The sequence below is a fragment of the Hibiscus syriacus genome, unplaced genomic scaffold (genome assembly GCF_006381635.1).
Source record: "Hibiscus syriacus cultivar Baekdansim isolate YM2019G1 unplaced genomic scaffold, ASM638163v2 tig00111213_pilon, whole genome shotgun sequence".
Classification (NCBI taxonomy): Eukaryota; Viridiplantae; Streptophyta; class Magnoliopsida; order Malvales; family Malvaceae; genus Hibiscus; species Hibiscus syriacus.
This window is the reverse complement of record NW_024063022.1, coordinates 318,865-345,974: the sequence shown is the minus strand read 5'-3', so window position 1 is coordinate 345,974 and position 27,110 is coordinate 318,865. Positions and strand designations below refer to the sequence as shown.

General features: G+C 36.9%; 1 pseudogene; it reads left to right on the top strand.

The window, feature by feature from the left end:
• The first annotated feature begins 22,340 nt into the window (after positions 1–22,340).
• On the top strand, positions 22,341–25,255 carry LOC120156104 (annotated as a pseudogene).
• Positions 25,256–27,110: the final 1,855 nt, after the last annotated feature.

Below are 27,110 nucleotides of genomic sequence, written 5' to 3'. Positions count from 1 at the left end.
TCAAATTGGCGCCAAAATACCAAGGGACGCTTCCTATTCGGCCAAAGACTCTTTCCTCTTCATTTTTGCGCCCAAATAACTTTCAAAAACCTTCAAATCATCCTTAGGGCCGAACACATAACCATTCGGCCAAGAGCATGTATTTTCATTAAAGTCTTGTTTTTTCATTAAAAATCATGTCATTTTAGGAAGGTACAAGGGCTGGTCAAACCAACATGTACCTATTCGACCAAGTCCCTTCAAACACTATAAATAGGCTTTCTTATTTCATTTGTAATGAGACAATTTTTATTAATCAAAGTGAGATTATTCTCTTCCTTAAGTCCTGGTGACTTTTTATCGACTTATCAAGTATAATTTATACTTGTGGCGTCAACCTTCATCTTTCATCTTGATACTTCTGGTTCCTAGTTCATATAACTAGTGGGTCAAAGTACTTATCACCACCCCTTGAAGAACCAATATAAAGATTGGGTCTTTGCTCTCTATAGCATTGGTTCTTCTTTGAGCATTCTTCAAGATACTATCCTCACAACCATCCTTTTTGTTTCATCGCCATAACCATAGCCATTTCAATCATCTTCCGCTTCCATCTCTCATTTATTAAATAGCCTACCTATTAAACCATAAACTTACCACCCTTATCCATTATGTTTTGAGCCATTCACTTGTGCAGGTTGTTTTGCTTCCTTCCTAGATCCACAATCAAATGAGAAGGTAGGATTACCTTACATCATTTATATTGCTTCTTTAAGGGATGGTAAACAAGGACTTTGACCCACTATCTATAAAGAGATAGGAACCAGAAGTATCAGGGTGAAATAGATAGGGGTGACACCACAAGCATAAGCTTGATAAGTCGATAAAGTTCACTTAAGAACTAAAGAGAGAAACTCTCACAAGTATTTGATTAAACAAAGTGAATTGCTTTTACAAATGAAATGTAAACCTATTTATAGGCCTAAGAGATGTCTAGGATGGACATACAAGATTTAATGATTGAACATTCATGGATGAATGTTCATCCTTAAGTAGATACAATGTACGTCCCCTATGCAAGTTCATGGACTAATAAAATAAATGAATGTTCATCCATTTAAGTGAATACATCTTCATAGCCGAATTCATCATCTCTTGATGTGAACATGTTGGTTCATTTCCTTGCATGAAATTGGAGGAATGTGTCATTGTATGTTCGGACCCCTTTGGAATGCATGCACCAAGTGTGAACGTGACTAATAGGCTCCCTTCATGCACTTGGATTTGGTGAATGAGTTTGAAAATAATGCATCCATCTCCCTTGAATGTGAACAAGTCCTTTAGCCTCCTTGTATGATTATACACGCCAAAAATGGATTCATGAAGGTTGAAATGCATCATGTGTGAACATGGCTCTTTATTTGGTGTAAATCTCGTACTTATTTCCAGCCTGCACTGTCTTAATTAATCTGGGAATATCTTAAGCTCCCAATATCAGATTGATACAATTCAAAGTGCGTTGGAAAGCTAAGAGATAGGGGATTAAATGTTAAGAGACTTCATCACCCAAAGATGCTTGGAACATGTTAAAAAATGACGATCAATTAGACTGACGTGAAATGTCCATCCAACTCTTCAATTGCCTTTAGTCTACTTAGCACCCAATGTACCTAGACAAAGTATGTAAACAAATAATTAGATAGGAATTGAGTTATTATAATTATGAATGCATTCTGCCACCTATGTTAGCAAATGGCTAACTATGAACGCATATGCATTGAATGAGTTATGTAAAGATGTGAATTAATAAGTCATGCATGAATATCATATATTATACATATAAATGACAACATATAATATTCAAGAAAAAATTAAGAATCAGATAAACATATTCACGTGACATGTAATGCATAAATGAGTAAATAAATAATAAAATAAGGTAAAACTCCCTTAGAATAAACAAGGCAGAACGTCCATGAAGTGATCATGTGTTGAGGAAGTTTGGTCCTTGGAATGATCGGATTATCCCCCCTTCTTTAGAGTGATTTGTCCTCAAATAGAAGGCTTTTGTCATTGATTGACCCATTTGTGTAACAAAGGATGAATGAAGATCATTATGTCTATTAGGGTATGCATGAATTTCTTTGAATCCTTCAAGTAGGTAAGTCGCGCCAACTTTAGTCTTTGTACCCTTCCACATTATGAATCTTGAATAGTTGGATAATGCTCGTTTCTTTTCCTTGAATTGATGATCACAAGCAAGAACACTTCCATGTAAATGATTCAATGTGCTGCAAAAAAAAAGTTAGAACATGAAACATGATACAAGCACGTTTTCAACTATAAAGGGAGTATTATTGAACATCCTTATAATGCATTCACTTTATACTAGCTTTATAATATATACTATTATACTATATATCATGCTTAGGATATTAGTTATGAAGTTAAAGAATAACTTAGTATGAATACATCTTGCACATTGTTATTTTAATATGTTAAACATGATAGGATAGTTTTATAATCATATTAAGCATGATTATTATATATACATCAAGGCAGCATACTTATAATGCATTTCGTTAGTTCATATGCATTCATATTAGCTCTTAAGCCTCATGCATAATCTTATACATATTATGATATGATATAATTAGCTCATGGCCTTCAAACGTAGCTCACATTACCATAAACAAACATGACAGCAAGGTATTTAGCTCATATCAGCTCAATACCATGGAATTACCTTGTTTTCTTGCACATGTAGGTACATTGGAGCATGATGCACGTTGAGATAGCTTGGTGAATGATTTGGACGTCATATGCAGCTCACAAACAGCTTACAAAGTACAAGGCAGCTCATGGAACACTAAGGGAAGCTCGATTCAGCTGGAGGAGCTTAAGGCTAGCTAAACTTAGCTAGTTGGACTATTTGGAACTGAGTTACCAAAAGTGATGTCAAAGGTAGCTGAATGTAGCTGAACATAATGTTAAGGAGCTCACAAGGACTTAGCTAGGAAGCTTGTTCACAAACAGCCCATGTTTGCTAGCTAGCTCCACAACTCAAGCTAGCTTGAAGGAGACACATGCACGCCCAAGAGAGAGCACATGACCAGCCATCATTCCAGGCACAAGGCTGCACCACAAGGCTTCCTAGAACACCCATGTGCCTTGCATATGACCAGCCCCCATGTGCCTTGCATGTGGATCATTCAGGCACCAAGATGAAGAGTTATCTCCCTATTCAGCCTAGCCATGTGTTTTGCATATGACCAGCCCCCATGTACCTTGCATGTGGATCATTTAGGTGCCAAGATGAAGAGTTTTCTCCCTATTCGGCCAAGCATCAACTACCATCCAAATTGGCGCCAACATGAAGTGACACAAGAACTATTCGGCCAGGGGTTATTACCCTCCATTTAAACTGAACCGTCATCTCTATTTAGCATTAAATTATGTCTCTATAGGAAGGCACAAGGCTGGCTGAATCTCCTTGTAATTATTCGGCCATGTCTCTCTATTTCCTATAAATAGGAAAGCATTCATCATTTGTAATCAGACCTTTTGTTTAATTAAAGTGAGATTATTCTCTTCCTTAAGTCCTGGTGACTTTTTATCGACTTATCAAGTATAATTTATACTTGTGGCGTCAACCCCTTCTATTTTCACCTTGATACTTCTGGTTCCTAGTTCTTTATAACTAGTGGGTCAAAGTACTTCATACTACCCCTTTTAGAAGCAATATAAAGTCTGGGTCTTTGCTCTCTATAGCATTGGTTCTTCTTTGAGACTTCTTCAAGATATTATCCTCACTTCCATCCCCTTTGTTTCATCGCCATAACCATAGCCATATCAACCATCTTCTGCTTCCATCTCTCATTTTAAACAGCCCACCCATTCACCATACGTCTACCTACCTTAACCATTCTGTTTTGAGCCATTCACTTTGCAGGTTGTTTTGCTTCCTTCCTAGATCCACAATCAATTGTTAAGGCATCATAAGAGCCTTACATCAAAACATCATTAGCAATGTGAATGAACTTACAAGATTCATTAAGGTTCATGAATGGAATTTGGTTCGTTGAAACTTCCCTTTCATAAGGTTCATTGGATCTTGAATATGAAGTGAATGTACTTCGAATGTCAAAGAGCACATGCTTTGGAATACCAAATGTTACAACCTTTGTGATGTAAGGCGAATCTACACGCTTGAGAGAAAAGAGTAGATAGCCTTATTGTGTCCCGATCTAGGATTGACAAGTACTGATGTCCTTGAATTTATAAGCTTGGGCTGCAAAATAAGATAAGAAAATGAAATAATATTAATGATGGAATTAAGAAATGGATGATAATATAAGAGATGAAAAAAAAATGAAATTTAGATATAAAAGAGATGGCTGCGGAATTGATGGATTGATGGGTGTTGTTGATGATGGAAATGACAAAATGGAGATGGTGGTGATAGTATCCCAAACACGCCAAAGAGGAAACTATGCTATGAAGCACAATCCCGGTCTTTACAAACTTGCTTGAGGGGTGGTGATCGTGTCTTCAACCCACTAGATAACAATCTAGGAATTTAGGAATCAAAATGGAAGGAATGACGCCACAAGTATAGGAACTACACTTGTTTAATCGATAAAGTTCACAAAGAACTTTGAAGAGAAATAACTCACAAGAGTAATTTTATATATGAGATGAGATGATTATAAATGATGGCAAGCCACTCTATTTATAGGAAATGAGAGGGCTTGGCCGAATGATTACAAGTTGTTTCGGCTAGATACATGTCTCTAGGAAAATACATAATGCTTGAGATGAATGAATAAGTCCTTTGGGCTTGTGATGGTTCGGCTAACTCTTCATGAAAAGCCTTAATGATTCGGCTAAGGATGGGAAGACATCTCCCTTGGTCGAATATGTATGTTGGTTCATCTTGGCGCCATTTTCTCCCTTTGGCCGAATGGTGGTGTGTCTCTTCATGCTTGGCGCCAAAGGCTCTCATGTGTATGGCATGTGATGTGGCCGAATAGGCATGGAGCCTCTAGCTCATGTTTCTTGATGATTTAAGCATCCAATAGGCGTGATCTCTTCACCGATGTGTTCCTTGTTGAAAAGGCATCTTCATGGGCAGCATCATTCATGAAAGGTCACAATGTTTGAGAAAGGTAACCCTTCATGTTTGAGCTACTTCGGGTGTGAATGAGCTGGTGGTGAGCTGGCCTTAGATGACTTGTAACATGATGAACGTTTGGGCAGCTCCTTGTGAAAAGGTACCTCTTGAGGTGGCAACTATTCGTGAAAAGGTACGATTTCACAAATTTTGACGTAGGATATATTTGAAGTGTCCTAAGTGGTGATGATGATGGTGCAACTCCCCAGCTGAAATGTGTTCATCTTGTAGCTCAAATCTTCAGCTCAATCCAGCTATGATCTCACGGCCTCAAAACAACTTTTCATCAATGAATCCTTATGATCTCTTAAGCATCCCTAAGTGAGTTTCCTTGCTGTTTCATGCTCCATTTAGCTCTAATGCAGCTCCCAAGTCTTGGCCGAATGTGCCTTCACGCATAATATAAAGAAATAAACTAAGTAAATGAACTTATACAATGTATTATATAATAATGTGGACTATAGGTTATTTAATATTCAATATGTAACATATTAAACAACCTATTATCTAATGGTTCTTTCTCATTAAAAGATTTAAAAACATTAAGGCACTTATGAGAAAGTACTTCCCTGAATTGTTTTGCCTTTGCACGAGTGATAGGTCCAATGGGCATGACTTCAGGATCTATTTGTGTAGTTGTGATTACATCATCCTCCCCTTCTTTTGAGCGATTTGTCCTCAATCATCGTTGTCTTCAAATGGAGAAAGATCTGAAATATTAAAAGTTGCACTTACATTGTATTCACCATGTAGATCCAATTTGTATGCATTATCATTGATCTTCTTAATGATTTGGAATGGTCCATCTCCTCTTGGTAACAATTTGGATTTCCTTTGGGAAGGGAAACGTTCTTTTCTGAAATGCACCCATACCCAATCACCTTCTTCCAATTTTAGTGGCTTACGTCCCTTATTTGCTTGTTGTTCATATTGTCTTGTCCGTTTTTCTATATTGTCTCGAACTTGCTGATGAAGTTTCTTAACGAACTCAGCCTTGCTCTTGCCATCTTTGTTGATCATGTGTTCCTGAGGTAAAGGAAGAAGATCTAAAGGTGTTAAGGGGTTAAATCCATATACTACCTCAAATGGTGACATCTTAGTTGTTGAATGGACTGCCCGATTATATGAAAATTCAACGTGTGATAAGCATTCCTCCCAAGCTTTGATGTTCTTTTTGGTGATAGATCTCAACAATGTTGATAGTACTCAATTCACCACTTCGGTTTGCCCATCGGTTTGAGGGTGACACGTTGTAGAGAATATCAACTTAGTCCCAATCTTACTCCATAATGTCCTCCAAAAATGGCTAAGAAATTTGACATCTCTATCGGAAACTATGGTTCTTGGAACGCCATGTAATCTCACAATTTCTTTGAAGAACAAATTGGCCACATGTGTTGCATCGTCTGTCTTGTGGCATGGTATGAAATGTGCCATCTTGGAAAAACGATCTACAACAACAAATATTGAATCTCGCCCCATCTTGGTCCTTGGTAGTCCCATTACAAAATCCATTGATATGTCAACCCATGGTGCTTGAGGAATAGGTAGAGGCATGTAAAATCCATGAGGCATAACCTTTGATTTTGCCCTTTTGCAAGTGACACATCGTTCACATACCCTTTCAACGTCTCTCTTTATCTTAGGCCAATAGAGGTGTTGTTTCAAAATCTCCAATGTTTTACTTACTCCAAAATGACCCATGAGACCTCCCTCATGTGCTTCTCGAACAAGCACTTCTCTAAGGGATCCTTGAGGAATGCATAGACGCCCTTCTTTGAATAGATACCCTTCGTGCCTATAAAACTTTTCATATGCACCTTTCTCACAAGCCTTATACTTCTCTTCAAAGTCATGGTCAGTAGCATAGCAATCTTTAATATATGAAAACCCAATTAACTTTGAATCAAGAGCATTAAGGAGAACATACCTTCGAGAGAGAGCATCGGCTACAATGTTTTCTTTACCTTTCTTGTAATGAATGACGTAAGGGAATGACTCCAAAAACTCCACCCATTTGGCATGTCGCTTATTTAACTTATGTTGGCCCTTGATATGTTTTAAGGCTTCATGGTCGGTGTGTATGACGAATTCCTTTGGTAGAAGATAATGCTGCCAAACTTCAAGTGCCCTTATGAGAGAATACATCTCTTTATCATAAGTTGGATAGTTTAGCAAAGCACCATTCAACTTTTCACTAAAATATGTAATAGGTCGTCCTTCTTGAGTCAAAACAGCCCCAATTTCGATTCCAGAAGCATCACATTCCACTTCAAAATTCTTATCAAAGTTAGGTAATGCAAGTAAAGGTGCCTTGGTTAGACATTCCTTCATTTCATTAAAGGCATCTTCTTGTTCTTTGCCCCATGAAAAGATAGAATTCTTTTTAATGATCCCTGTTAAGGGGGCGGCAATAGAACTAAAATTAGGCACAAACCTTCTGTAAAAACTTGCAAGACCATGAAAACTTCGGACTTGACTAATTGAAGTAGGCGTAGGCCACTCTTGAATGGCTTTGATCTTTTCAGGATCAACTTCAAGTCCCTGTGAACTTACAATAAAGCCTAAGAAGGTTAAACTGTTAGTGCAAAAGACACATTTCTTCATATTTGCATAAAGCTTTTCCTTTTGAAGGGTTTCAAGAACATACCTCAAGTGTTGCACATGTGATTCCAAGTCATGACTATAAATCAGAATATCATCAAAATAAACCACACAAAGCTTACCGATGAATGGTCTGAGTACATGATTCATTAACCTCATGAAGGTGCTTGGAGCGTTTGTTAATCCGAAAGGCATTACCATCCATTCATACAATCCTCGCATTCTGATTTGATGATATCCACTTTTTAAATCAATTTTAGAGAACATAGTGGCTCCACTCAATTCATCCAACATATCATCAAGTCTTGGTATAGGATGTCGGTATTTGATGGTAATTTGATTGATAGCACGACAGTCTACACACATTCTCCATGAACCATCCTTTTTGGGTACAAGTAACACCGGAACAGCACATGGACTCAAACTCTCTTGTATGTATCCTTTGTCCATCAATTCTTCAACTTGTTTCTGAAGCTCCTTAGTTTCTTCAGGGTTACTTCTATATGCTGGACGGTTTGGAATGGATACACCTGGTATGAAGTCAATTTGATGTTCGATCCCTCTAATAGGTGGCAATCCACTAGGAATATCTTCTGGGAATAACTCTTCAAATTCCTGCAACAAAGATGAAATAGAAGAAGGCAAACCTTCTGGAATGTTAGTCAAAATTAAGCTTTCCTTGTACCTAAGTACAATTAGATCTTTGTAGGATAACAAATGTTTCCTAATGTCTTTTCCTCCAGCATATATGTTCATCTTCGTTGGTTCCTCCTCCTTGATAGATTTGAAAACTTCAATGCTTTTCTTCAAAGCATCTTGATCTTCAGACACTTGATTTGGTAAAAGAGGAGTCAAAATGAATTTCTTTTCATTGTGATAGAAAGAGTACCAGTTTGTGAAACCATCATGGATAGCCTTCTTATCAAATTGCCAAGGCCTCCCTAGAAGTATATGGCACGCGTTCATTGGAATGACATCACAAAGGACTTGATCTTGGTATTTCCCAATTGAAAAGGAAATATTGACTTGTTTGGTGACTTTAACTTCTCCTCCATCATTTAGCCATTGTAGCTTGTATGGTGTAGGATGTTTAAGTGTCTTGAGTCCGAGTTTAGCCACCATTAAAGTGCTTGCAACATTGGTACAACTTCATCCATCAATAATCATGAAACAAACCTTGTTGTTTACATGACATCTAGTGTGAAAAATGTTCTCTCTTTGATTATTCTCCATGGACTGAATATTCAAGGCTCTTTTCACTACAAAAACTTGTCCTGAAACTTGAGACATTGTTAGTAGATAAATAAAACAAAATAAACCTTACCAGCACACTCACGAAGTCTCACAAGTTCACTCCAAAGAAAAGATAAGATCACTCCACTCAACACTCGTGTTTACTCTCGGGAATATTTTATGGCTTTTAACAATTCCCCTTCTGATCTCACTCTCTCAATAACCTTTTTCCACTCAAATTTCTCTTGCTAAGTCCTTCGAAGAACTTACTCAAGATTATAACAAGTTAATTCCTTCCTTTGTGTGCGTCGGCTGCAAATAGGTTAGGGTAGAAAAAGAATAGAAATGGAAAAGTAATAAAAAAAAGGTTCAAGGTATTTGAAAGAAAGAATTGGTTGAAGACAAGGAAAAATGAAAGGAAGAGGTGACTTACAATTCAAGAAACAACACTTACTGCAACCTTTCTCAAGAAACAATAAGGTTATCTTCTCTAAATGTAGATGGCCTCTTTGATGTACTTTGCTATGGTAGAGCACTTTCCTTGGCTTTGCTTTCTTTTTGAATTCTTTTTCTTTTCTTTTCTTCTTTTCTTATTCTTTTTGTCTTTTTCTTTCTTTTTGCACTCCAATTTTGTTGAAGGAGTCTTTTTCTCTTTTGAACTTCTTTTTGCTTTGCACGCCAAATGACACTTTTGTTGTCAATCCAACTATGCTCTGATACCACTTGATGTAAGGCGAATCTACACGCTTGAGAGAAAAGAGTAGATAGCCTTATTGTGTCCCGATCTAGGATTGACAAGTACTGATGTCCTTGAATTTATAAGCTTGGGCTGCAAAATAAGATAAGAAAAGGAAATAATATTAATGATGGAATTAAGAAATGGATGATAATATAAGAGATGAAAAAAAATGAAATTTAGATATAAAAGAGATGGCTGCGGAATTGATGGATTGATGGGTGTTGTTGATGATGGAAATGACGAAATGGAGATGGTGGTGATAGTATCCCAAACACGCCAAAGAGGAAACTATGCTATGAAGCACAATCCCGGTCTTTACAAACTTGCTTGAGGGGTGGTGATCGTGTCTTCAACCCACTAGATAACAAACTAGGAATTTAGGAATCAAAATGGAAGGAATGACGCCACAAGTATAGGAACTACACTTGTTTAATCGATAAAGTTCACAAAGAACTTTGAAGAGAAATAACTCACAAGAGTAATTTTATATATGAGATGAGATGATTACAAATGATGGCAAGCCACTCTATTTATAGGAAATGAGAGGGCTTGGCCGAATGATTACAAGTTGTTTCGGCTAGATACATGTCTCTAGGAAAATACATAATGCTTGAGATGAATGAATAAGTCCATTGGGCTTGTGATGGTTCGGCTAACTCTTCATGAAAAGCCTTAATGATTCGGCTAAGGATGGGAAGACATCTCCCTTGGTCGAATATGTATGTTGGTTCATCTTGGCACCATTTTCTCCCTTTGGCCGAATGGTGGTGTGTCTCTTCATGCTTGGCGCCAAAGGCTCTCATGTGTATGGCATGTGATGTGGCCGAATAGGCATGGAGCCTCTAGCTCATGTTTCTTGATGATTTAAGCATCCAATAGGCGTGATCTCTTCACCGATGTGTTCCTTGTTGAAAAGGCATCTTCATGGGCAGCATCATTCATGAAAGGTCACAATGTTTGAGAAAGGTAACCCTTCATGTTTGAGCTACTTCGGGTGTGAATGAGCTGGTGGTGAGCTAGCCTTAGATGACTTGTAACATGATGAACGTTTGGACAGCTCCTTGTGAAAAGGTACCTCTTGAGGTGGCAACTATTCGTGAAAAGGTACGATTTCACAAATTTTGACGTAGGACATATTTGAAGTGTCCTAAGTGGTGATGATGATGGTGCAACTCCCCAGCTGAAATGTGTTCATCTTGTAGCTCAAATCTTCAGCTCAATCCAGCTATGATCTCACGGCCTCAAAATAACTTTTCATCAATGAATCCTTATGATCTCTTAAGCATCCCTATGTGAGTTTCCTTGTTGTTTCATGCTCCATTTAGCTCTAATGCAGCTCCCAAGTCTTGGCCGAATGTGCCTACATGCATAATATAAAGAAATAAACTAAGTAAATGAACTTATACAATGTATTATATAATAATGTGGACTATAGGTTATTTAATATTCAATATGTAACATATTAAACAACCTATTATCTAATGGTTCTTTCTCATTAAAAGATTTAAAAACATTAAGGCACTTATGAGAAAGTACTTCCCTGAATTGTTTTGCCTTTGCACGAGTGATAGGTCCAATGGGCATGACTTCAGGATCTATTTGTGTAGTTGTGATTACATCACTTTGGAACTTCAATGGGCAATTGTGATTCATCAATTTGCAATGGTATGGCCTTTGGAATAACCTGCAAATTAAATGAAAGAATAGGAAGAAAAGATTGATTAGTAGAAAGTAAAACTTTCTCTCATGCTCATGTTTATTTTGAATTCTCTCTTCAATCTCACTCTCATGTTTTACAACACAGTCATCTTCACTCTCAATGCTCTTACTCTCATTTTCAATTACTCCAATGGCTTTCTCATGAAAAATCACACTCTCATTTTCAACTCCAAATGTCATGGTTTTCTCACAATGTTCTTCTTTGATTTGTGCATGTTTAACTCCACCATTTCTTTTAACCACAACCTCACTTAGAATCTTTTCATTTTCTCTTCTACACGTACATCCCCCTTTGCTCCCAAATTCAATCTTTTCAACTTTCTCATTTTTAACTCCAACGTTTCTCACATCAATTTTCTCATTTGCATTCTTATTTCCCTCTACTGTTATTTGTTTCTCACATGAAACTTCTCTTTCAACTTTCTTCATGGCTTTAGTTTTTTTCCATTCCTCTATACGTGATTTGATGATAACTTGGCATTCATGGACTTGATTTGGGCACATTAGAACCAACACGATCTTTCTCCCTTGGTGTTTAAATGGATATTTGTTGGAGAACCCATCATACAATGCTCGTTTATCAAACTGCCAAGGACGTCCGAGGAGAAGATGGCTTGAATTCATGGAAACAACATCACACAAGACCTCATCTTCATATCTCCCAATTGAAAATGACATAAGTACTTGCTCTATGACTTCTAACTTTTCATCTTCTCTTAGTCCTTGTGATGCAAGCACGTTTTCACCTACAAAGGGAGTACTCTTGAACATCTTTATATTGAATTTACTTTATATTAGTTATATACTATATGCTTTTATAATACATTTTATGATAAGAATTCTTGTTATGTAGTTAATAAATGCTTAGTAAGAACACAACATGCACATTGATATTTAAGCATGTTAAGATAGTCTTATAATCATATAAGGTATGATTATCATATATACATCAAGGCAGCATCATTATAAATCATTTCATTAGTTCATATGCATTCATATTAGCTCTTAAGCTTCATGCATTATCTTACACATATTTTGAGATGATATAATTAGCTCATGACCTTTGAACATAGCTCACATCACCATAATCATACATGGCAGCAAAGTATTTAGCTCATAACAGCTCAATATCATGGACTTACCTTGTTTCCTTGCACATATAGGTACATTGGAGTGTGATGCACGTTGAGGTAGTTTGGTGAATGATTTGGATGACATATGCTGATGTACGACACTTGTACCTCTTCAATTGATTGTGGATCTAGGAAGGAAGCAAAACAACCTGCACTAGTGAATGGCTCAAAAGAGATGGCTAAGGGTGGTAAACGTATAGGTGAATAGGTAGGCTATTTAAATAATGAATGTTGGAAGCAAAAGATGGTTGATATGGCTATGGTTATGGCTGATGAAACAAATGGATGGTTGTGAGGATAGTATCTTAAAGAAGACTCAAAGAAGAACCAATGCTATAGAGAGCAAAGACCCATACTTTATATTACTTCTTTAAGGGGTGATATTAAGTACTTTGACCCACTAGTTATAAGAACTAGGAACCAGAAGTATCAAGGTGAGAAGGGGTTGACGCCACAAGTATAAAATACTAGATAAGTCGATAAAAGTCACCAAGACTTAAGGAAGAGAATAATCTCACTTATATTAATCAAAAAGGTATGCTTACAAATAAAATATGATTTCCTATTTATAGGAAATGGAGAGGCATGGCTGAATGGTTACAAGGGGATTCAGCCAGCCTTGTGCCTTCCTATAGAGACATAATTTGATTACAAAATAGAGATGATGGTTCAGTTTAAATGGAGGGTAATAACCCTTGGTCGAATAGCTCTTGTGTCCCTTAATGTTGGCGCCAAATTGGATGGGAGATGATGCTTGGCCAAATAGGGAGAGGGCTCTTCATCTTGGCGCCTAAATGATATCACACACAAGGCACTTGGGGGCTGGTCACATGGCACACACATGGGTTGTTTGTGAACAAGCTTCCTAGCTGAGTCCTTGTGAGCTCCATAGCAACATGTTCAGCTACATTCAGCTACCATTGATATCACTTTTGGCAACTCAGCTCCAAATAGTCCAACTAGCTGAGTTTAGCTAGCCTTAAGCTCCTCCAACTGAATCGAGCTTTCCTTAGTGTTTCATGAGCTGCCATGTACTTTGTGAGTTGTTTCTGAGCTGCATATGTCGTCCAAATCATTCACCAAGCTACCTCAACGTGCATCACACTCCAATGTACCTATATGTGCAAGGAAACAAGGTAAGTCCATGATATTGAGTTGTTATGAGCTAAACAACTTGCTGTCATGTATGATTATGGTGATGTGAGCTATGTTCGAAGGTCATGAGCTAATTATATCATCTCAAAATATGTGTAAGATAATGTATGAAGCTTAAGAGCTAATATGAATGCATATGAACTAATAAAGGATTTATAATGATGTTGCCTTGATGTATATATGATAATCATGCCTAATATGATTATAAGACTATCCTAACATGCTTAAATATCAATGTGCATGATGTGTTCTTACTAAGCATTTATTAACTACATAACAAGAATTCTTATCATAAAATGTATTATAAAAGCATATAGTATATAACTAATATAAAGTAAATTAAATATAAAGATGTTCAAGAGTACTCCCTTTGTAGGTGAAAATGTGCTTGCATCATATGCAGCTCACAAACAGCTCACAAAGTACATACCTGCTCATGAAACACTAAGGAAAGCTCGATTCAGCTGGAGGAGCTTAAGGCTAGCTAAACTCAGCTAGTTGGACTATTTGGAGCTGAGTTGCCAAAAATGATATCAATGGTAGCTGAATATGGTTGAACATGTTGTTATGGAGCTCACAAGGGCTCAGCTAGGAAGCTTGTTCACAAACAGCTCATGCTTGCTAGCAGCTCATGCTTCCTAGCTAGCTCCATACGCAAGCTAGCTTAGAAGAAGACACATGCACGCCCAAGTTGGAGCACATGACCAGCCATCATTCCATGCACAAGGCTGCACCACAAGGTTTCCTAGTGATGTGATCACAACTACACAAATAGATCCTGAAGTCATGCCCATTGGACCTATCACTCGTGCAAAGGCAAAACAATTCAGGGAAGTACTTTCTCATAAGTGCCTTAATGTTTTAAAATCTTTTAATGAGAAAGAACCATTAGATAATAGGTTGTTTAATATGTTACATATTGAATATTAAATAACCTATAGTCCACATTATTATATACTACATTGCATAAGTTCTTTTACTTACTTTATTTCTTTATGTTAAGCATTTAGGCACATTCGGCCAACAATTGGGAGCTGCATTGGAGCTAAATAGAGCATGAAACAGCAAGGAAACTCACATAGGAATGCTTAGGAGATTATAAGGAATCATTGATGAAAAGTTGTTTTGAGGCCGTGAGCTCATAGCTGGATTAAGCTGAAGATTTGAGCTACAAGATGAACTCATTTTAGTTGGGGAGTTGCGCCATCATCATCACCACTTAGGACACTTCAAATATGTCCTAAGTCAAAATTTGTGAAATCATACCTTTTCCCGAATAGTTGCCACCTCGAGAGGTACCTTTCCACAAGGAGCTGCCCAAACGTTCATCATGTTACAAGTCATCTAAGGCCAGCTCACCACCAGCTCATTCACACCATAAATAGTTCAAACATGAAGGGACACCATTATCAAACATTGTGACCTTTCATGAATGATGTTGCCCATGAAGATGCCTTTTCATCTAGGAGCACGTTGGTGAAGAGTTTGCTAGTATTGGAGGCTTAAATCACCAAGAGACATGAGATAGAGCTCTATGCCTATTCGGCCACATCACATGCCATGCACATGAGAACATTTGGTGCCAACTTGAGGAGATACAAACCCATTCGGCTAAAGAGAAGAGAAATAGCGCCAAGATGAACTAGCATCACCATTCGGCCAAGGGAGATGTCTTCCCATCCTTAGCCGAATCATCAAGTCCCTTTATGAAGGGTTAGCCGAACCATCACAAGCCCAAATGACTTGATCTTTCATTTTAAAACATTATGTATCTTTCTAAAGTCATGTATCTAGCCGAAACATCATGTAACCTTTCGGCCAAGCCCTCTCATTTTCTATAAATAGAGTGGCTTGCCTTCATTTGTACGGATCTCATTTCTAATATAAAATATACTCTTGTGAGTTATTTCTCTTCAGAGTTCTTTGTGAACTTTATCGATTAAGCAAGTATAATTCATATACTTGTGGCATCACTCATTCCACCCTGATTCCAAAATTCCTAGATTTATATCTAGTGGCTTGAAGACACTATCACCACCCCTCAAACAAGTTTGTGAAGACCGGGATTGTGCTCGTTAGCATTATTTCATCTTTGGCGAGTTTGAGATACAAATCAACACCATCTCCATTTCATCATTGCCACAATCAACAACATCCATCAATACCATCAATTCCGCAGCCATCTCTATCCTATCTTTATTTCATTTCATTACTTATATTATTATTCCTTTATTTAAGTCCATTATTAATCATATTTTCTTATCTTATTTTGCAGCCCAAGCTTATAAATTCAAGGACATCAGTACTTGTCAATCCTAGATCGTGACACAATAAGGCTATCTACTCTCTTCTCCCAAAGCATGAAGATTCATCTTACATCAAGCGGTAATCAGAGCATAGTTGGATTGACAACAAAAGTGTCATTGGCGTGCAAAACAGAAGCAAAACAAAAGAAAAGACTCATACATCAAAATTGGAATGCAAAAAGAAAGAAAAAGAGAAAAAAAGAGAAAAAAAATCAGAAAAGAAGAAAAGAAAAGAAAAGAAAAAGAGAAAGCAAGCCAAACAAATTGCTCTACCATAGCAAAGTACATCAAAGAGGCTGATGTGATCCTACCGACCAACAAGTTCAAACAAAACATGCTCACAACTTTGAAGTTCTTCCAAGATGATTCTAAGGGAGTCTTGCCTTATTTTATTATTTATTTACTTATTTATGCATTACATGTCATGTGAATATATTTGTCTTATTCTTAATTATGCTTGAATTTTATATTCTGTCATTTATATGTATGATATATGATATTCATGCATGACTTATTAATTCACATCTTTATATAACTCATTCAATGCATATGCATTCATAGTTAGCTCATTTGCATTATTAACATAGGTGGAAGCATGCATTCATAATTATCATAGCTCAATTCCTATCTAATTATTTGTTTACAAACTTAGTCTAGGTACATTGGATGCTAAGAAGACTAAAGGCAATTGAAGAGTTGGTTGGACAGTTCACGTCAGTCAGATTGATCTCCATTTTTGAACATGTTCCAAGCATCTTTCGGTGATTAAGTATCTTAACATTTAATCCCATATCTCTTATCTTTCCAACGCATTTTGAATCACATCAATCCGATATCGGGAGTTTGAGATATGCCCAGATTACTGAAGACAGTGCAGGCTGGAAATTAATACGGGATTTGCAACCATTCATCTCCTTCAAAGGACTTATGCATGGGAGGAATAAATGAAGACATGCATGGACGAGAAAAGAATATTAAAATGAATCAGAACATTTGTGAGGAGGTGAAAGGATTCATTCAAAGGCTTTTAAATTCATCCATTCATACAAGAAGCCAAATAGTCATGTTCACACAAGGGGGAAGAATTTCAGCCAAGATACATTCATGAACATTCATCCATAGAAAACAAATCAACAAGTTCACACAAGGTGGGATAAATTCGGCCAAAGGATGTATTCCATTAAAAGATGAACATCCATTCATCAAAATTCATTCACCTAAGCCATGTTTTGTATCTACTTAAAGTATGAACACTCATCCATGAAGGTTCACTCATTAAATGTTTTGTATTCACACCATGCACTCTTAGGCCTATAAATAGCTTTCCATTCATTTGTAAAAGGGACCAATTTTCTTTGTTTAATCAAATTTTTTGTGAGAGTTTCTCTCTTTAGTTCTTAAGTGAACTTTATCGACTTATCAAGCTTATTCTTGTGGCGTCACCCCTATCTATGTCACCCTGATACTTCTGGTTCCTATCTCTTTATAGATAGTGGGTCAAAGTTCTTGTTTACCATCCCTTAAAGAAGCAATATAAAGTCTGGGTCTTTGTTCTTTAACATTGGTTCTTCTTTGAGTCTTCTTTGAGATACTACTTTTCATATTCATCTCCATCACCTTCATTCTACTTCCTTTACCATACTTCATCATTTCCTTTAAACATATCACCAACTTATATATATTTTCTGATGCCATATTTAACTTTCCATTTCATTACTTCCATTTAACTATTTTTTTAGCTTTCTTGTTTGTGCAGGATCCTTGTTGCTTTCCTAGATCGAAACAATCAAATGTGCAACCTTGACTTCACCATCCATCCAAGTGAGGCTAGGTTGAACTGTATCATATGGTATCAGAGCTAAGGTGGATTGTAACAAGAACAAGAAAAAGCAACATCCTACCATTCAATAAAAATAAAATCAAAAAGAGAAGTGCCAAAAAAAATCAGTAAGTTAATCCCAACATCAACAAGGGAATCCAAGTGAAGAAAAACCAAAGAAAGGAAACAAAGAAATCAAAATGCAAAGAAGTGCCAAAGGTGACAAGCAACATCATTATTTTAACCGATCCTAAGGAAGTCTTCAAGACCTTTGATTGTTCTTCTAGGAAGGTGGTGAGTATCTTTGCATAGTAAGTGAACCTTTCTTTATTTTTCTTCCTTTTATAAGAGCACCCTTCATTATTTAATCTTTCTACCTTTCTATTTTTTTCCTCTACACTAACAAATTTTTCAGCCAGCGTCCATAGCACTTGAAAGGTCTCGAGTTAGTTCTTTTAAGAACTTTACAAGAGAGGAACGAGTGGAAAAAGGCTAATCGAGTGTGTGAGATCAGAAGGGGAATTACAAAAGCCAAAGACACATTCCCGAGTGAAACACGAGTGCTTGAGTGGAGTGACATCACAATTTTTTTGGAGTGACCGTGAGGTTTTGTTGTGTGAAATTTGGTAAGGTCCTAATTTTCACATTTCAAAATTTTACTAACAATGTTATTTGATCTTTCCTCTTCCCAAGAAATGGAGAACATTCAGCAAAGAGAGAATGCATTTCATACTCGTTGCCATATAAACGGTAAAGATGGCAAAGTATGTCTTGTAGCCATTGATAGTGGAAGTTGTGCAAACCTTGCTAGCACATATATGGTAGAGAAGTTGGGACTTACAACGTTCAAACATCCCAGTCCATATGTTTTTCAAGGATTTAATGAAGATGAAGAGTTAGATGTTATAGAGCAAGTACTTGTGCCCTTTTCAATTGGGAGATATGAAGATGAAGTCTTGTGTGATGTTGCTTCTATAAATTCAAGCCATCTTCTTTTCGGTCGACCTTGGCAATTTGACAAACGAGCTATCCATGATGGATTCAAAAATTGGTATTCATTATACCACAATGAAAGAAAATTCATCTTGACTCCATTATCTCGTAGCCGAGTGAATGAAGACCAAACTCAACTGAAGAAAAACATTGATGAACATCGTGAGAAAACCAAGACATTTGGAGTTGAAAATGAGAGTGTGATTTTACGTGAGAAGGCCATTGGAGTAATCAAAAATGAGAGTAAGAGCATTGAAAGTGAAGATGAGTGTGTTGAAAAACATGAGCATGAAAGAAAAGAATGCGAGGAGAAGGAAGTTTTGCTTTATACTAATCAATTTTATTCTTCTATTCATTCTTTGAATTTGCAGGTTATTCCAAGGGACATTCAAGATGATTCAAGCATCATTTCTTTTGAAATTCCAAAAGATGTGTCACTTGATATTATAAAGAACATGTTCATTAACCTTCAAAGTACATTCACCTCATACTCAAGATCGAATGAACCTTATAAAAGGGAATATTCAATGAACCTAACCATGGAGAATATTACGAGTCCAAACTCATTCATTCATGAATTTAATCATTTCCTTTCCTTTGATTCTAAATTATCTACTTCTAACTTTGTTCTATTTTTCAGATTGTTGATTCAAAAGCAAAGACTTGAACATGTGAAGCATTTTGAGCAAAGAAAACGATGCAAGATGAGAATGAAAGAATTTCCATTCAAACGAAGATCAAAGTTGTTCCCTTATATACCAAGCATCGATTTGGGGACAAATCGCCTTAAAGAAGGGGGGATGATGTGATCCTACCGACCACTAAGTTCAAACAAAACATTCTCACAACTTTGAAGTTCTTCCAAGATGATTCTAAGGGAGTCTTGCCTTATTTTATTATTTATTTACTTATTTATGCATTACATGTCATGTGAATATATTTGTCTTATTCTTAATTATGCTTGAATGTTATATTCTGTAATTTATATGTATAATATATGATATTCATGCATGACTTATTAATTCACATCTTTATATAACTCATTCAATGCATATGCATTCATAGTTAGCTCATTTGCATTATTAACATAGGTGGAAGCATGCATTCATAATTATCATAGCTCAATTCCTATCTAATTATTTGTTTACAAACTTTGTCTAGGTACATTGGATGCTAAGAAGACTAAAGGCAATTGAAGAGTTGGTTGGACAGTTCACATCAGTCAGATTGATCTCCATTTTTGAACATGTTCCAAGCATCTTTCAGTGATTAAGTCTCTTAACATTTAATCCCCTATCTCTTATCTTTCCAACGCATTTTGAATAACATCAATCCGATATCGGGAGTTTGAGATATGCCCAGATTACTGAAGACAGTGCAGTCTGGAAATTAATACGGGATTTGCAACCATTCATCTCCTTCAAAGGACTTATGCATGGGAGGAATAAATGAAGACATGCATGGACGAGAAAAGAATATTAAAATGAATCAGAACATTTGTGAGGAGGTGCAAGGATTCATTCAAAGGCTTTTAAATTCATCCATTCATGCAAGAAGCCAAATAGTCATGTTCACACAAGGGGGAAGAAATTCAGCCAAGATACATTCATGAATATTCATTCATAGAAGAAAAATCAACAAGTTCACACAAGGTGGGATAAATTCGGCCAAAGGATGTATTCCATTAAAAGATGAACATCCATTCATCAAAATTCATTCACCTAAGCCATGCTTTGTATCTACTTAAAGTATGAACACTCGTCCATGAAGGTTCACTCATTAAATGTTTTGTATTCACACCATGCACTCTTAGGCCTATAAATAGCTTTCCATTCATTTGTAAAAGGGACCAATTTTCTTTGTTTAATCAAATTTTTGTGAGAGTTTCTCTCTTTAGTTCTTAAGTGAACTTTATCGACTTATCAAGCTTATGCTTGTGGCGTCACCCCTATCTATGTCACCCTGATACTTATGGTTCCTATCTCTTTATAGATAGTGGGTCAAAGTCCTTGTTTACCATCCCTTAAAGAAGCAATATAAAGTCTGGGTCTTTGTTCTTTAACATTGGTTCTTCTTAGAGTCTTCTTTGAGATACTACTTTTCATATTCATCTCCATCACCTTCATTCTACTTCCTTTACCATACTTCATCATTTCTTTTAAACATATCACCAACTTATATATATTTTCCGCTGCCATATTTAACTTTCCATTTCATTACTTCCATTTAACTATTTTTTTTAGCTTTCTTGTTTGTGCAGGATCCTTGTTTCTTTCCTAGATCGAAACAATCAAAGGTGCAACCTTGACTTCACCATCCATCCAAGTGAGGCTAGGTTGAACTGTATCAGAGGCCATCTACACTAAGAGAAGATAACCTTATTGTTTCTTGTGAAAGGTTGCAGTAAGTGTTGTTTCTTGAATTGTAAGTCACCTCTTCCTTTTCTATCCTTTCATTTTCCTTGTCTTCAACCATTTCTTTCTTTTAAATACCTTTGAATCCTTTCTCCTACCTTTCCATTTCTATTCCTTTCTACCCTAACCTATTTGCAACCGACGCACACAAGGAAAGAATTAACTTGTTCTAATCTTGAGTAAGTTGCTCAAAGGAATTAGCAAGAGAAATTTGAGTGGAAAAAGGCTATTGAGAGAGTGAGATCAGAAGGGGAATTGTTAAAAGCCATAAAATATTCCCGAGAGTAAACACGAGTGTTGAGTGGAGAGATCTTATCTTTTCTTTGGAGTGAACTTGTGAGACTTTGTGAGTGTGCTGGTAAGGTTTATTTTGTTTTATTTATCTACAAACAATGTCTCAAGTTTCAGGACAAGTTTTTGTAGTAAAAAGAGCCTTGAATATTCAGTCCATGGAGAATAATCAACGAGAGAACATTTTTCACACTAGATGTCATGTAAACAACAAGGTTTGTTTCATGATTATTGATGGAGGAAGTTGTACCAATGTTGCAAGCACTTTAATGGTGGCTAAACTTGGACTCAAGACACTTAAACATCCTACACCATACAAGCTACAATGGCTAAATGATGGAGAAGAAGTTAAAGTCACCAAACAAGTCAACATTTCCTTTTCAATAGGGAAATACCAAGATCAAGTCCTTTGTGATGTCATTCCAATGAATGCGTGCCATATACTTCTAGGGAGGCCTTGGAAATTTGATAAGAAGGCTATCCATGATGGTTTCACAAACCGGTACTCTTTCTATCACAATGAAAAGAAATTCATTTTGACTCCTCTTTTACCAAATCAAGTGTCTGAAGATCAAGATGCTTTGAAGAAAAGCATTGAAGCTTTCAAATCTATCAAGGAAGAGGAACCAACGAAGATGAACATATATGCTGGAGGAAAAGACATTAGGAAACATTTGTTATCCTACAAAGCTCTAATTATACTTAGGTACAAGGAAAGATTAATTTTGACTAATATTCCAGAAGGTTTGCCTTCTTCTATTTCATCTTTGTAGCAGGAATTTGAAGAATTATTCCCAGAAGATATTCCTAGTGGATTGCCACCTATTAGAGGGATCGAACCTCAAATTGATTTTATACCAGATGCATCCATTCCAAACCGACCAGCATATAGAAGTAACCCTGAAGAAACCAAGGAACTTCAGAAACAAGTTGAAGAATTGATGGACAAAGGATACATACGAGAGAGTTTGAGTCCATGTGCTGTTCCGGTGTTACTTGTGCCCAAAAAGGATGGTTCATGGAGAATGTGTGTAGACTGTCGTGCTATCAATCAAATTACCATCAAATACCGACATCTTATACCAAGACTTGATGATATGTTGGATGAATTGAGTGGAGCCACTATGTTCTTTAAAATTGATTTAAAGAGTGGATATCATCAAATCAGAATGAGAGAAGGAGACGAGTGGAAGACCGCATTCAAGACAAAGCAAGGATTGTACGAATGGATGGTGATGCCTTTCGGATTAACAAATGCACCAAGCACCTTCATGAGGTTAATGAATCATGTACTCAGGCCATTCATCGGTAAGTTTTGTGTGGTTTATTTTGATGATATTCTTATTTATAGTCATGACTTGGAATTACATGTGCAACACTTGAGGTATGTTCTTGAAACACTTCAAAAGGAAAAGCTTTATGCAAACATGAAGAAATGTGTCTTTTGCACTAACAGATTAACCTTCTTAGGCTTTATTGTAAGTTCACAGGGACTTGAAGTTGATCCTGAAAAGATCAAAGCCATTCAAGAGTGGCCTACACCTACTTTAATTAGTCAAGTCTGAAGTTTTCATGGTCTTGCAAGTTTTTATAGAAGGTTTGTCCCTAATTTTAGTTCTATTGTCGCCCCCTTAACTGGGATCATTAAAAAGAATTCAATCTTTTCATGGGGTAAAGAACAAGAAGATGCCTTTAACGAAATAAAGGAATGTCTAACCAAGGCACCTTTACTTGCATTACCTAACTTTGATAAGACTTTTGAAGTGGAATGTGATGCTTCTGGAATCGGAATTGGGGCTGTTTTGACTCAAGAAGGACGACCCATTGCATATTTTAGTGAAAAGTTGAATGGTGCCTTGCTAAACTATCCAACTTATGATAAAGAGATGTATTCTCTCATAAGGGCACTTGAAGTTTGGTAGCATTATCTTCTACCAAAGGAATTCGTCATACACACCGACCATGAAGCCTTAAAGCATATCAAGGGCCAACATAAGTTAAACAAGCAGCATGCCAAATGGGTGGAGTTTTTGGAGTCGTTCCCTTATGTCATTCATTACAAGAAAGGTAAAGAAAACATTGTAGCCGATGCTCTATCTCGAAGGTATGTTCTCCTTAATGCTCTTGATTCAAAGTTAATTGGGTTTTCATATATTAAAGATTGTTATGCTACTGACCATGACTTTGAAAAAAAAGTATAAGGCTTGTGAGAAAGGTGCATATGAAAAGTTTTATAGGCATGAAGGATATCTATTCAAAGAAGGGCGTCTATGCATTCCTCAAGGATCCCTTCGAGAAGTGCTTGTTCGAGAAGCACATGAAGGAGGTCTCATGGGTCATTTTGGAGTAAGCAAAACATTGGAAATTTTGAAACAACACCTTTATTGGCTTAAGAAGAAGAGAGACGTTGAAAGGGTATGTGAACGATGTGTCACTTGCAAAAGGGCAAAATCAAAGGTTATGCCTCATGGACTTTACATGCCTCTACCTATTCCTCAAGCACCATGGGTTGATATATCAATGGACTTTGTGATGGGACTACCAAGGACCAAGAATGGACGAGATTCAATATTTGTTGTTGTAGATCATTTTTCCAAAATGGCACATTTCATACCATGCCACAAGACAGACGATGCAACACATGTGGCTAACTTGTTCTTCAAAGAAATTGTGAGATTACATGGCGTTCCAAGATTTATAGTTTCTGATAGAGATGTCAAATTTCTTAGCCATTTCTGGAGGACGTTATGGAGTAAGATTGGGACAAAGTTGCTTTTCTCCACAACGTGTCACCCTCAAACAGATGGGTAAACCGAAGTGGTAAATCGAGTACTATCAACATTGTTGAGATCTATCATCAAAAAGAACATCAAAGCTTGGGAGGAATGTTTACCACACGTTGAATTTGCATATAATCGGGCAGTCCATTCAACAACCAAGATGTCACCATTTGAGGTAGTATATGGATTTAACCCCTTAACACCTTTAGATCTTTTTCCTTTGCCTCAGGAACACATGATCAACAAAGATGGCAAGAGCAAGGCTGAGTTCGTTAAGAAACTTCATCAGCAAGTTCGAGACAATATAGAAACACGGACAAGACAATATGAGCAACAAGCAAATAAGAGATGCAAGCCACTAAAATTGGAAGAAGGTGATTGGGTGTGGGTGCATTTCAGAAAAGAACGTTTCCCTTCCCAAAGGAAATCCAAATTGTTGCCAAGAGGAGATGGACCATTCCAAATCATTAAGAAGATCAATGATAATGCATACAAATTGGATCTACCTGGTGAATACAATGTAAGTGCAACTTTTAATATTTCAGATCTTTCTCCATTTGAAGACAACGATGATTTGAGGATAAATCGCTCAAAAGAAGGGGAGGATGATGTGATCACAACTACACAAATAGATCCTGAAGTCATGCCCATTGGACCTATCACTCGTGCAAAGGCAAAACAATTCAGGGAAGTACTTTCTCATAAGTGCCTTAATGTTTTAAAATCTTTTAATGAGAAAGAACCATTAGATAATAGGTTGTTTAATATGTTACATATTGAATATTAAATAACCTATAGTCCACATTATTATATACTACATTGCATAAGTTCATTTACTTAGTTTATTTCTTAATGTTAAGCATGTAGGCACATTCGGCCAACAATTGGGAGCTGTATTGGAGCTAAATGGAGCATGAAACAGCAAGGAAACTCACATAGGGATGCTTAGGAGATTATAAGGAATCATTGATGAAAAGTTGTTTTGAGGTCGTGAGCTCATAGCTGGATTGAGCTGAAGATTTGAGCTACAAGATGAACTCATTTCAGTTGGGGAGTTGCACCATCATCATCACCACTTAGGACACTTCAAATATGTCCTAAGTCAAAATTTGTGAAATCATACCTTTTCGCGAATAGTTGCCACCTCGAGAGGTACCTTTCCACAAGGAGCTGCCCAAATGTTCATCATGTTACAAGTCATCTAAGGCCAGCTCACCACCAGCTCATTCACACCATAAATAGCTCAAACATGAAGGGACACCATTATCAAACATTGTGACCTTTCATGAATGATGCTACCCATGAAGATCCCTTTTCATCTAGGAGCACGTTGGTGAAGAGTTTGCTAGCATTGGAGGCTTAAATCACCAAGAGACATGAGATAGAGCTCCATGCCTATTCGGCCACATCACATGCCATGCACATGAGAAAATTTGGCGCCAACTTGAGGAGATACAAACCCATTCGGCTAAAGAGAAGAGAAATGGCGCCAAGATGAACCAGCATCACCATTTGGCCAAGGGAGATGTCTTCCCATCCTTAGCCGAATCATCAAGTCCCTTTATGAAGGGTTATCCGAACCATCACAAGCCCAAATGACTTGATCTTTCATTTTAAAACATTATGTATTTTCCTAAAGTCATGTATCTAGCCGAAACATCATGTAACCATTCGGCCAAGCCCTCTCATTTCCTATAAATAGAGTGGCTTGCCTTCATTTGTACGGATCTCATCTCTAATATAAAATATACTCTTGTGAGTTATTTCTCTTCAGAGTTCTTTGTGAACTTTATCGATTAAGCAAGTATAATTCATATACTTATGGCGTCACTCATTCCATCCTGATTCCAAAATTCCTAGATTGATATCTAGTGGGTTGAAGACACTATCACCACCCCTCAAACAAGTTTGTGAAGACCGAGATTGTGCTCGTTAGCATTATTTCATCTTTGGCGAGTTTGAGATACAAATCAACACCATCTCCAATTCATCATTGCCACCATCAACAACATCCATCAATACCATCAATTACGCAGCCATCTCTATCCTATCTTTATTTCATTTCATTACTTATATTATTATTCCTTTATTTAAGTTCATTATTAATCATATTTTCTTATCTTATTTTGCAGCCCAAGCTTATAAATTCAAGGACATCAGTACTTGTCAATCCTAGATCGGGACACAATAAGGCTATCTACTCTCTTCTCCCAAAGCGTGTAGATTCGCCTTACATCACCTAGAACACCCATGTGTGTGCCATATTACCAGCCCCCATGTGCCTTGCATGTGATATCATTTAGGCGCCAAGATGAAAAGCCCTCTCCCTTTTCGGCCAAGCATCATCTCCCATCCAATTTGCAGCCAACATGAAGGGACACAAGAGCTGATAGGGAAGCGGTGGCGGATTGATGAACGTTGCTCTTGTTGAAGAATCAAACCTAGAAAGCTCTAGACTCGATTAAGAACAAAGGGAACGAATAGGGGAAGGTGGCGGTAGCAAGTAGGGTTCTTAGAGTTTCTTTTATGTGCTGGAATCAAGGCAATAAGATTAGAATAAAATAAACAAAAGATAAATAAACGGAAGATGAAATAAGATAATAAAGAAATCAAAATATCTCCCTTATGAAGGTGAACGGTAAAGACGATTGATGGTGCGAATGGATTTGTGGATAATAGATGGATAAGTGTCCTATCGAGCCCTCCTAGTCGCAATGAAAAGGCAAACACGATAAATGGCTCTAACCAACCCTCCTAGTCGTGATGAAAAGG